Genomic DNA, 11099 nt, shown 5'->3' with positions numbered 1-11099 from the left:
ACAAAAATTTAAAAATTATCTCACCACAACAAACACAAAACACAACACAACACAACAATTTTAATTTGCAAATAAAATTTAAAAACATCACACATTCGCCCCAAGAATACAGGTAAAACCCCAACCAAACCCCACCAAACCCCAAGTTTAAATTTATGAAGGGGAAACGTGGAAAACGGTAAACCCTCCTTGAACCTTCCTCCCACTCAAAAACGGAGTAGTATAGAAAGAAAGGATATATATTTGATAAGAGAAGAGAGAGAGAGAGAGAGAGAGAGAGAGAGAGAGAGAGAGCAAACAAATCTTAACAGAAAACAAGAACAACAACAAAAAACCACAATTTCCTTTACTCCTATATCCAGGGCAGAACACGGAGACACAGGCTTGCCCGACTTTAGTGAACAGCGGCGGGCAGTCAGCGTGGTGCAAGGTGTGGGTAATCTGCGCCGTGAATTGACCGCCCACAGCCTCCGCCACGTCCACCTCATTCTGCCTGTCGTCACCTGGGAACGAAGCGGGTAATCAATAATGAAGGACACTTGTTATAAGGACCCATTGACACTGAGCTAGCCTGTTGATGGCCTCAAAACATACTGAAAAATCCTTGTATAGGCCTAATTCACTCTTACACACACCCACGACAAACCACACATACCAAAACCCTCTTAAAAAACTCAATAACATCCCAAAACACACTAAGAAAACACAGAACAGGTTAAAATACCTCCAAACTCACTAGAAACACCCAATATTTACTGAAATAACCCCACACACACCAAAAGACCACTAACACCCCCACCACTTATAACACTCATAACAAACTCAAACCCCACTCAGAACACCAACCAACCCCTCAAAGTTCTCCCAAACCACACTCAAAACATGCTAATATTTACACACACCTCAATCAACACTCTCAAAATACGTAAAATATACCTAAAAGATCTAACATATACTGAAAACAAACGAAATGAACCCCAAAGCATACTTATAACACTCCAAACAGTCTGCAACACTAATGAACAAGCTTAAAATACCCCAAATCTATCCCAAAACCAACAGTATGCATTATAAACAACGTTAGGATTAAAAGGGACACTTACCTAAATATTACACCTTGGCTTCTTCTCCTATTCCACCTTTATTTCTCATTTTTCTTCATCCTTCTCCATTGTTACTCCTTCTTCCCTCCTCCTCCTTCCATCCACACGTCTGAGCCTAGAAACACATCAAAATGTTAGATATTAGACAAAAATTCAGGAAATGGAGGGTGACTTAAGTATTGTAGCTTTGCTGCTGCTCCTCTTCTCCTCCATTTCTCCTTTCTTCCTCCTTATCCTCCTTTATTTCTCCTTTCTTCCTCCTCCTGCTACAATTATCTACACACCTGAACCTCGAAACACGCGAAAACACGTAGAAATCACTAGATATTAGGCAAAATATTGACGAACTGCGGATTTGGAAAAGTGGCGCCAACCCTGGGCCTATGGTGAGTCACTACCTGGGTGGGCTGTGGTCATCCGAGAGAACGGGAACGGGGGGACTCGGCTAAATTACGTAAATCATTTGATTTCAAAAATGACTTTTAGAAAAACGAAGCCACGGCCAAATGCTTGTTATTTTATGACGTGATAAATACTTAAACTAATTTTCAAAATATCAAAATATCTCCAGCTTAACTGGTTTTTAAAAAAGGTCTAAATTAAGTACGTTAAAAGTACAAAAACATTTTAACCCATAAATCTCTTAAAACGTCCTGTAAAGTCAAGCCATTTTCACTTGGCAAGTATTTTATCACACTTCTGGGAGTCTGAGCTATCTTTTAGGGCATTCTACAGCGAGTTAGACCGAGAAGCAGAAACGTGAGCAAATAAAATAATGAAAAATAAGAGCTTTTTACAACAGCCCCAAACACCATTTCAAAGTCCACATATTTCACTCATTAGATTGATTTCACACTTAAAAGAGGACAGGCACTCTTTTGCTACCATAAAGGCCCACTTATACCTTGAAATGAAAAAGCTCAAAACTCCAGGTGGGAAATTTTGAGCGTTAAAAGCCTTTAACATACGCCATAAAACACCACTAAACGCCACATATTTACCCAGCACAGGCGCGGAACACACTTCAAACACGACGAAACATTTATAGAAACCATAAAAACATACCATGGAAGCGCAATATTACCGTCAGGAAATATTCGAAAAAAAAGTATTTGACCCAGCAGGCTGGCGATAGAAGGGTGATGGCGGGGTAGGGTGATGGCTAGGGGACCGCCGGGGGGAGGCGGCCCGGGGAAAACCCCGGGAACAGTGGCGGCAGGACATCCATATATAGTCTTTATCATCTCACCAAACTAAAATTAAGCCACAGAGAGAAATTTTGACTAGGCTATATGAAATGTTAGACTGGTGGCTGCATTCTGACACATGTTTGGCCTATGGTAAATGAAGGAAACAAATATGAGAGGGTAATACAGACGCCTTGCTCTTTTTGATGGTCCTTATACCATTACTTGAAAATATTTGCGTACTGTTTTCACTCTCATATGTAAAGAAAACCTAACCTTAACTGAATAGCCTTATAAATACCTTTAATAGACGAAGATTAGGCAGTGTGAGTGTTGTGGTGAAGGCTTGCCACTGCGTCTCTTGCTGCTGGTGCTTCTTGAAAACTGTCGGTAATATAGCAACACTTCACTTTATTTGTGTGTGTGTGTGTGTGTGTGTGTGTGTGTGTGTGTGTGTGTGTGTGTGTGTGTGTGTCTCTGGGTGTGGGTGTGCATGGGTCAGTATAGCCCACCGCCACAACTGTGTTCACCACCACCACCGCTACAGACTACTGCCGTAGCAAAAGGTTATCTGTGAAGACAGGACGCATGTATATATGTTTATGATAACTATCTGTTACTAAATCTCTTATTAATGAGACGCTATGCTTATACAAATACCACATGTCGATTTATTGGTTATTGTGACATCTTCCTCTTCGTTATCGTGTCCAGCTTTTGTTATTTGTCAAAGCAGGAAATATTAAATTGTATCTTGTTGTACAGCGAGTGTTGGCAACTCCGCGAGGCAATAAACAAGGTGCTTAAAAGGCAGACTGTACTATTTTTCTCATTCTCTATTTCTACCGCCTGATATACGAGTATTTCTGACAATAAACCAGGGTGACAGGACACTAAGTAGAGGAATATAGACTTTTTTCTATCTACATACACATCTATATTGTTATTTATATACGAATTTATTGACTTATCTATCTGCCTGCCTATCCATCTATCTGTTTGTTTGTCCAACTGTCCATTTCCGTATCTATCAACCCATCAAATTACCCGCTTATCCATCTATCTTCACACAAGCATATAAATACCACCACCGCCACTACCACCACCACCACCACCACAACCACTGCCAGTTCCCGCACCTGCTCATCTTCGCCCTCATGAACGGGAGTGTGTCAGTGATAGGCGAGGACACAACGGCTCATCAATTGCATCGCCAACCTTCGCCTACTGTTTCGTGTCAACCGGGAGTCCCTGACGACACATCCTCCCAACCTACACGCTTTCGGACCCACGTAGCACGGGCGTGGGCGTGGGTGGAATCGTGGGTGACATATACGTGGTGTCAGGCGCTTATCCGATTCCCTTTGCCTCTGTCGTCTTCATTGGTTCTCTACACACTTGTCAGGTCCCTACACGTGCACACTCGCGTACGGCAACACGTGCCTGGCCACGCGCACCACATACATAAGTGCCTTCGTACCGCGCGATGCTTTTTCTGCCAAGGACAGGCGCCGTTTGTCAAACAGACAATCAACCAGTGTGTCAGACAGTCAGTTAGTCAATCATTCAGTCATTCAGTCAGTTAGCCAAATAGTCAGTCAGCCAGATAGTCAGTCATTTAGTTAGTATTTTATTTAATCAGTCAGTCAATCAATCAGTCAGTCCAAATATCAGTCAGTCAGTGAATCTATTAGTTAGGCCGGCCTAGACGTAACTGTTTATCTGAACGATAAAACTGATCAGATAAAAATCAGTCTGAGTGAATCACTATAATGTAGAAATCATATTAATATGTCACTAGAATCATTAAACTCCTTTAACAACCCGTGTGACTCAAACTAGAGCCTTTTAAAAATAGTGGTTATGTGGCCACTATTTTCAAAGGCTCCAAAACGACAAGCATGGTTATTAAGAGTGTTTTCGCTGTTGATAACGGAGAAATCACGTTACTCTCTCTTGAACCTTCAAACTACCCTTAGTAACCCGTGTAACTGAAACTAGAGCCTTTAAATATAGTAGAATTTTCAAAGGCCACAGAGATAACGAGCTCTGTTGATTAATCATGTCTGTCTTTTGAACCTTCAAACTACCATTAGAAACCGTTTGACTGAAATTAGAACTATTTCCCTAACTAAATAAGAGTGTTTTGCTGTTGAAACCATGTTAATCTGTCACTAGAACCATCTAAACAACCCGTATGACTCAAACTAGAGTTTTTGAAAATAGAGGTGATGCGGCCATTATTTCAATTATTTCAAAAGGCCACAGAGATAACGAGCATGGTTATTAAGAGTGTTTTGGTATTGATAATGTAGAAATCATGTTAATGTGTCTCTTGAACCATCAAACTACCCTTAGAAACCCGTGTGACTGAAACTAGAGCCTTTTAAATATAGAGATGATGTGGCCACTATTTTCAAAGGCTCCAGAAACGACAAGCATGGTTATTAAGAGTGTTTTCGCTGTTGATAACGGAGAAATCATGTTAATCTGTCTCTTGAACCTTCAAACTACCCTTAGAAACCCGTGTGACTGAAATTAGAGCCTTTTAAATATAGTGATGATAAAGATATTATTTTCAAAGACCACAGAGATGACAAGCTTGGTTATTAAGAGTATTTTCACTGTTGATAATGTAGAAATCATATTAATATGTCACTAGAATCATTAAACTCCCTTTAACAACCCGTGTGACTCAAACTAGAGCCTTTTAAAAATAGTGGTTATGTGGCCACTATTTTCAAAGGCTCCAAAAACGACAAGCATGGTTATTAAGAGTGTTTTCGCTGTTGATAACGGAGAAATCACGTTACTCTCTCTTGAACCTTCAAACTACCCTTAGTAACCCGTGTAACTGAAACTAGAGCCTTTTAAATATAGAGGTTATGTGGCCACTATTTTCAAAGGCCACAGAGATAACGAGCTTGGTTATTAAGAGTGTTTTGCTGTTGATAACGTAGAAATCATGTTAATCTGTCTTTTGAACCTTCAAACTACCATTAGAAACTCGTTTGACTGAAATTAGAGACTTTTCAAAATAGAGGTGATGTGGCCATTATTTCAAAAGGCCACAAAGATAACTAGCTTGGTTAATAAGAGTGTTTTTGCTGTTGATAACGTAGAAATCATGTTAATCTGTCACTAGAACCATTAAACTACCCTTAACAACCCGTATGACTCAAACTAGAGCTTTTGAAAATAGAGGTGATGCGGCCATTATTTCAATTATTTCAAAAGGCCACAGAGATAACGAGGTTATTGTTATTAAGAGTCATGTTTTCTCTTGAACCATCAAACTACCCTTAGAAACCCGTGTGACTGAAACTAGAGCCTTGATAATTTTCGTAGAAATCATGTTAATGTGTCTCTGTTGAACCAGAAATCATGTTAACTACCCTTAGAAACCCGTGTGACTGAAACTAGAGCCTTTTAAATATAGAGATGATGATGCCATTATTATTTTCAAAGGCCACAGAGATAACAAGCATGGTTATTAAGAGTGTTTTCGCTGTTGATAATGTAGAAATCATGTTAATCTGTCTCTTGAACCATCAAACTACCCTTAGAAACCCGTGTGACTGAAACTAGAGCCTTTTAAATATAGAGATGATGTGGCCACTATTTTCAAAGGCTCCAGAAACGACAAGCATGGTTATTAAGAGTGTTTTCGCTGTTGATAACGGAGAAATCATGTTAATCTGTCTCTTGAACCTTCAAACTACCCTTAGAAACCCGTGTGACTGAAACTAGAGCCTTTTAAATAGGATTTTCAAAGACCACAGAGATGACAAGCTTGGTTATTAAGAGGAATTAATCTAGAACCAAAACTACCTTTAACAACCCGTGTGACTTAAAAAATAGTGGTTTGTGGCCACTATTTTCAAAGGCTCAAAACGACAAGCATGGTTATTAAGAGTGTTTTCGCTGTTGATAACGGAAAATCACGTTAATCTCTCTTGAACCTTCAAACTACTCTTAGTAACCCGTGTAACTGAAACTAGAGTAACTCTTTGCATTTTTCCATAAACAAAATAACAAACTCCTCCAATGTTTTGCGATTCATAATGAAGAATTTGTGAAAAGCTGGAAAAGGCGTGCACACTTTATTGAAGTCACAAATAGACTGATAATCTGTACAGTTTTCCCTACACGTGAGATTTTCAGGCAAGGCAATCTATCCGTCAATCCGTCAATCTTTCAGCCACTCAATCAATCAATATTCACGATGCAAAACAAGCAAACACACCACCAATAGTTACCACCACAATCACCACCACCACCACCAATACACACCACACTGACATCATCACCACCAACACTTTCTAAAGGTGTGTACACACTTACTGAATTTCCACGCATCGTTTCATCGTTGCGTATCACACTGTGATACAATACGATGCAACAGGGTATTGTACCCATTTTTGCCTCTCCGCGTGGTGTATCATCGTTGAGTGATGCAACAGTGTCATTCAGTTTGTTCCTGACCGTAGCCATGAGTGCAAATGTGCAGTTGTCTGTGGCCACACACAACTGATTTTCAGTTTGTCTGCAATTGGGGTCAAAATTGCAACAAATATTCATGCCCGTCCACGACAACACTGAACATGCAACGCGACGATCCCACGCTCCTCGTCCACACACACACACACACACACACACACACACACACACACACACACACACGAAGGTTGGTGAGTTGTGTATCATTCCTTTGAGTTGACGCCAAAAGACCGAAAATGGCGGATCGAACCCGTTGCGTAACTTTGTGTCATATTTTGACACGCAACGGTGAAGCACTATCCTGTCAACACTGCTACGCAACGGTGATCCGATACGTGGAAATGCAACAAGTGTGTACACGCCTTAATTAAAACACAAACAATATTCATACACAGTGTTACACCGCAACCCCGACCGCCGCCCTCCACCGCTCGTCTGGTCCCGCGGCACGCAGGGTGGCCAGCCAGACAGCCGAGGTGACTCTGGGCGGCGGACTAACCTTCCTTCAAGACGTGTTTGTGTCCGTGGTGGAGGAATGAACTGATGGTGGTGGTGGTGGTGGTGGTGGACAGGATTCAGGCAGGAGAGTGAGTGAGAGAGGACAGGAAAGAATGAAATGGACGTGAGTGAGTGAGTGAGTGAGAGAGTGACAGGAAAGAGAGGATAGAAGAAAGAGGAAAAATAAGAATATCTTATCAGAACACAACATTTCTCTCTCTCCCCCCACCCCAGGTCTCGTGTCTGGTGATGAAATGGACGTCTGGTCAGTGGTGGTGGTGGTGGTGGTGGTGGTCAGTTGCCAAATGAAAATATTCTACGTCACCAGCTCCACCTTGAAAAGTCGCTAAAAGGTCGCTAAATCATTGTTGTATATGCTACAAATGTGCCTAGAGGAAGTAAGTGGCTTGACTAACACATAGGCTAATCAGTACAAGGCCCCCTTGACTAACACCCGCATCACACCACAGCCCGTCCTTACTACGTCCTGCAAAAATCTCCAGGACGTGCTGAGGACGGGCATGGACGCGGGACCGGCTTGGACGCAGTGACCAGCTCCACCTTGAAAAGTCGCTAAAATGGTCGGATATCAAGGGACGTACGCAGTAAAGGCTTGGTAGATACGTAGCAGTGGAGGATTTCGCAATTCCACCACGTCTCCACTACGTCCTCAAAAATGTTATGAACGTGTTGAGAACCTGCTGCGCGTAGTAAGGACCGCCTCTGGTGTGATGGGGCCTTGACACGGAGAGTTTATCCCTGTCAGTGACGCACACCAAACTTGTCTCGGGAGCCTCGCTCGTCTCCTCTCCACCTCCCCCTCCCCCGCTGTTCCCCACACTCATCACTCGCCTTTTAAATCTCATTGATGTTTACTTGATTGATTGATAAGTTTATTGTTGTAGCAGTGTATACACCATCGAACTGTTGTCCATTTACGTATGAATGAACCTATCAAATTACCAGCTTATGTATCTATCTATCTACACACAAGCATGTAGATATCTCCACCAGCACCGCCAACACCCACACCTGCCCACCTTCGCCATCATGAACGGCAGTGTGTCAGTTTACACATTACTACTAGTATTTCCATGCCACTATATTGTGGCATCATATCACCTCAGACGCTGGTCAACAAGACGAGACACAGCAAGGAGACCAGACCAGACCAGACGACACGAGAGAGAGAGAGAGAGAGAGAGAGAGAGAGAGAGAGAGAGAGAGAGAGAGAGAGAGAGAGAGAGAGAGAGAGAGAGAGAGAGAGAGACACACACACACACACACACACACACACAAAGCTATGGGCGGCGTCAACACCTCCACACCCACTGCCGCCCACATCTGTCCCGCCCATGCATGCTCACGCCCAGGTTTCCCCAGTCAGCCCATACGCCTCCGCAGCCGCCCTCACTATATAATGAAGTGACTCAAGACACACAGATCCACGTGTTCCGGAGAAAACTGACGTCTGGCAGAGAGAGAGAGAGAGAGAGAGAGAGAGAGAGAGAGAGAGAGAGAGAGAGAGAGAGAGAGAGAGAGAGATGACGACACACACACACACATAACACCTACAGTACACAAACTACCATACGCCTAATTAACTACCTTAACTACCCTCCACCAGCTAACTGTCCACATGTGACTCCTTCAATGCACGACACACCTTCCTAGTACAGCCTGTCCACCCCGTCACTGTCCCATCACCGTCCCATCACTAATGACACTGTGGCACCATTAATTCACTACCCTTCACTATCCACTCACTCCCACACGTCACGTCACCCCTTCAGTGCATTATTATACAGCTTTCTATTAAACTATCCGCCCCATTACCGTCCCATCACTGTCCCATCATGTTTGTTACCTCCACTCTATTAATAGACTCACCCTTTCACTGAGCAGGTGGAGCTGGTGGACTAGGTGGGGCAAGTGGGGCGGTCACCGTGTTCACAGGTCTCGTGTCTGGTGAGGAAATGGACGTCTGGTCCCTGGCGGCGGCGATGGTGGTGGTGGTGGTGGTGGGCAGTTACCAAATGGAAATATTGTACGTCACCAGATCCACCTTGAAAAGTCGCTAAAAGGTCGCTAAATCATTGTTGTATATGCTACAAATGTTCCTAGACGAAGTAATTGTCTTGACTTACACATAGGCTAATCAGTATAGGGCCCCGTTGACTCTAATAAGGACCGTTTATCCCTCCCAGTGACGCAGAGCAAACTTGTCTCGAGAGCCTCACTCATCACTCGATTTGATTGATTGATTGATAAGTTTATTGTTGTAGCAGTGTATACACCATCGAACTGTTGTCCATTTCCTATGAATGAACCTATCAAATTACCAGCTTATATATCTATCTACACACAAGCATGTAGATATCTCCACCAGCACCGCCAACACCCACACCTGCCCACCTTCGCCATCATGGAGGGCAGTGTGTCAGTTTACACATTACTACTAGTATTTCCATGCCACTATATTGTGGCATCATATCACCTCAGACGCTGTGGCGCCATGCAACAAATTGTTGACTAATTTCGCTTCACTTGCAAACCAGATATTGTTTTGCATCTCTTTCAACTGATAGGAAAACAAGTCGATACATTATGCATTTTATTATATCAAGAGATATTGTGTTGCCATTAGAAATATATAGGAGTATCATTCACAAGATATCGTCATATCAGTAGGTATGAAAAATAAATACAAGTAACAAAAACTGCACCACGTTACAAGACACTGGCCAGACACTTAAATTAAGTATTGCATTGAAAGACTCACAAAACATCATCTTGGGAAACACGTAACAATACCTTTGTGCTTCACAACAGGAATGATGAGTGATGAGCAGAGGAATCGTGACCCAAGAGGTTACCTTCCTCTCTTGGTCTACACTCTCCTTTCTTAAATACTATATACATATGTACACCGTACACTCCTATTACAATAACATAACATAACATAACATAAATAATAGGATAACAAAGGGCCACCAGGGCCCATCTAGGTTATCCTGTATCAGTCGCACAGCGACCTCGTCATCAGTACTTAAAGATACACTTACAAGTACACAATACATTATATACTAATTCTAAATATTTGGCCCATTAACAGGGCTAAGTCCTGCAGTGAATTCCTCTACAATCTGTGATCCCCATACATGGGGATCATGTCTTGTTTAACTATAGTCAATTTCTTATAAAAACTATCATGCAGTGCTATACATAATTATAAATCTAATAAATTTAAGTGCTTATCTAATCTGTTTTTAAACATTGTCAAACTAGTGCTATTTACAACCCTCTCTGGCAATGCATTCCAGAAGTCTACCACCCTATGACTAAAGAAATATTTTCTTCTATCTAACCTGCAGCCTTGCTTTCTAATCTTCCTGCCATGATTTGTAGTCCTACTTCCTCCTCTAAGGTAAAGAAAGATCTCACATCTATGTAGTTTGTATCTGAGAACATTTGAAATAACTCTATCATATCCCTCTTATACATCTCCTCTCAAATGAAAACATGTTTAATTCCTTTAATCTATCTCTATACTCCAGGCGCTTTAATGCTGGTAACATCCTAGTTGCTCTTCTCTGAACTGCTTCTAACATGTTGATATCCTGCCTTAGTGGGGTGACCAGGCCTGTATGCAATACTTCATGGTGCCTAACATAAGAATTATATAAGCTACGCACCACTTCCTTACTTTTATAACTAACATTTCTATTTATAAAACCCAGGATCCTATTTGCCCTATTTCTTGCTTCTAAACATTGCTTTGAAAATTTCATAGTCCTGTCTATCACTACTC

The 11099-nt window shown here is 42.0% G+C and overlaps 1 protein-coding gene and 1 long non-coding RNA gene across 2 annotated transcripts in view; one reads left to right on the top strand and one right to left on the bottom strand.

The window, feature by feature from the left end:
- Positions 1–9233, bottom strand: part of LOC123502354 — an 18038-nt gene extending 8805 nt beyond the window's left edge. Inside the window, exon 1 of the long non-coding RNA XR_006673970.1 lies at positions 9179–9233. This is a non-coding gene — a long non-coding RNA (uncharacterized LOC123502354). The remainder of the gene's footprint in view (positions 1–9178) is intronic.
- Positions 1–11099, top strand: part of LOC123502283 — a 277707-nt gene that overhangs the window by 202651 nt on the left and 63957 nt on the right. The gene's annotated exons all lie outside the window — the stretch shown is intronic.

Source organism: Portunus trituberculatus, chromosome 11 (assembly GCF_017591435.1).
Source record: "Portunus trituberculatus isolate SZX2019 chromosome 11, ASM1759143v1, whole genome shotgun sequence".
Taxonomy (NCBI): Eukaryota; Metazoa; Arthropoda; class Malacostraca; order Decapoda; family Portunidae; genus Portunus; species Portunus trituberculatus.
Note: the sequence above shows the minus strand (reverse complement) of the source record. Positions and strands in the feature narration are given on the sequence as shown.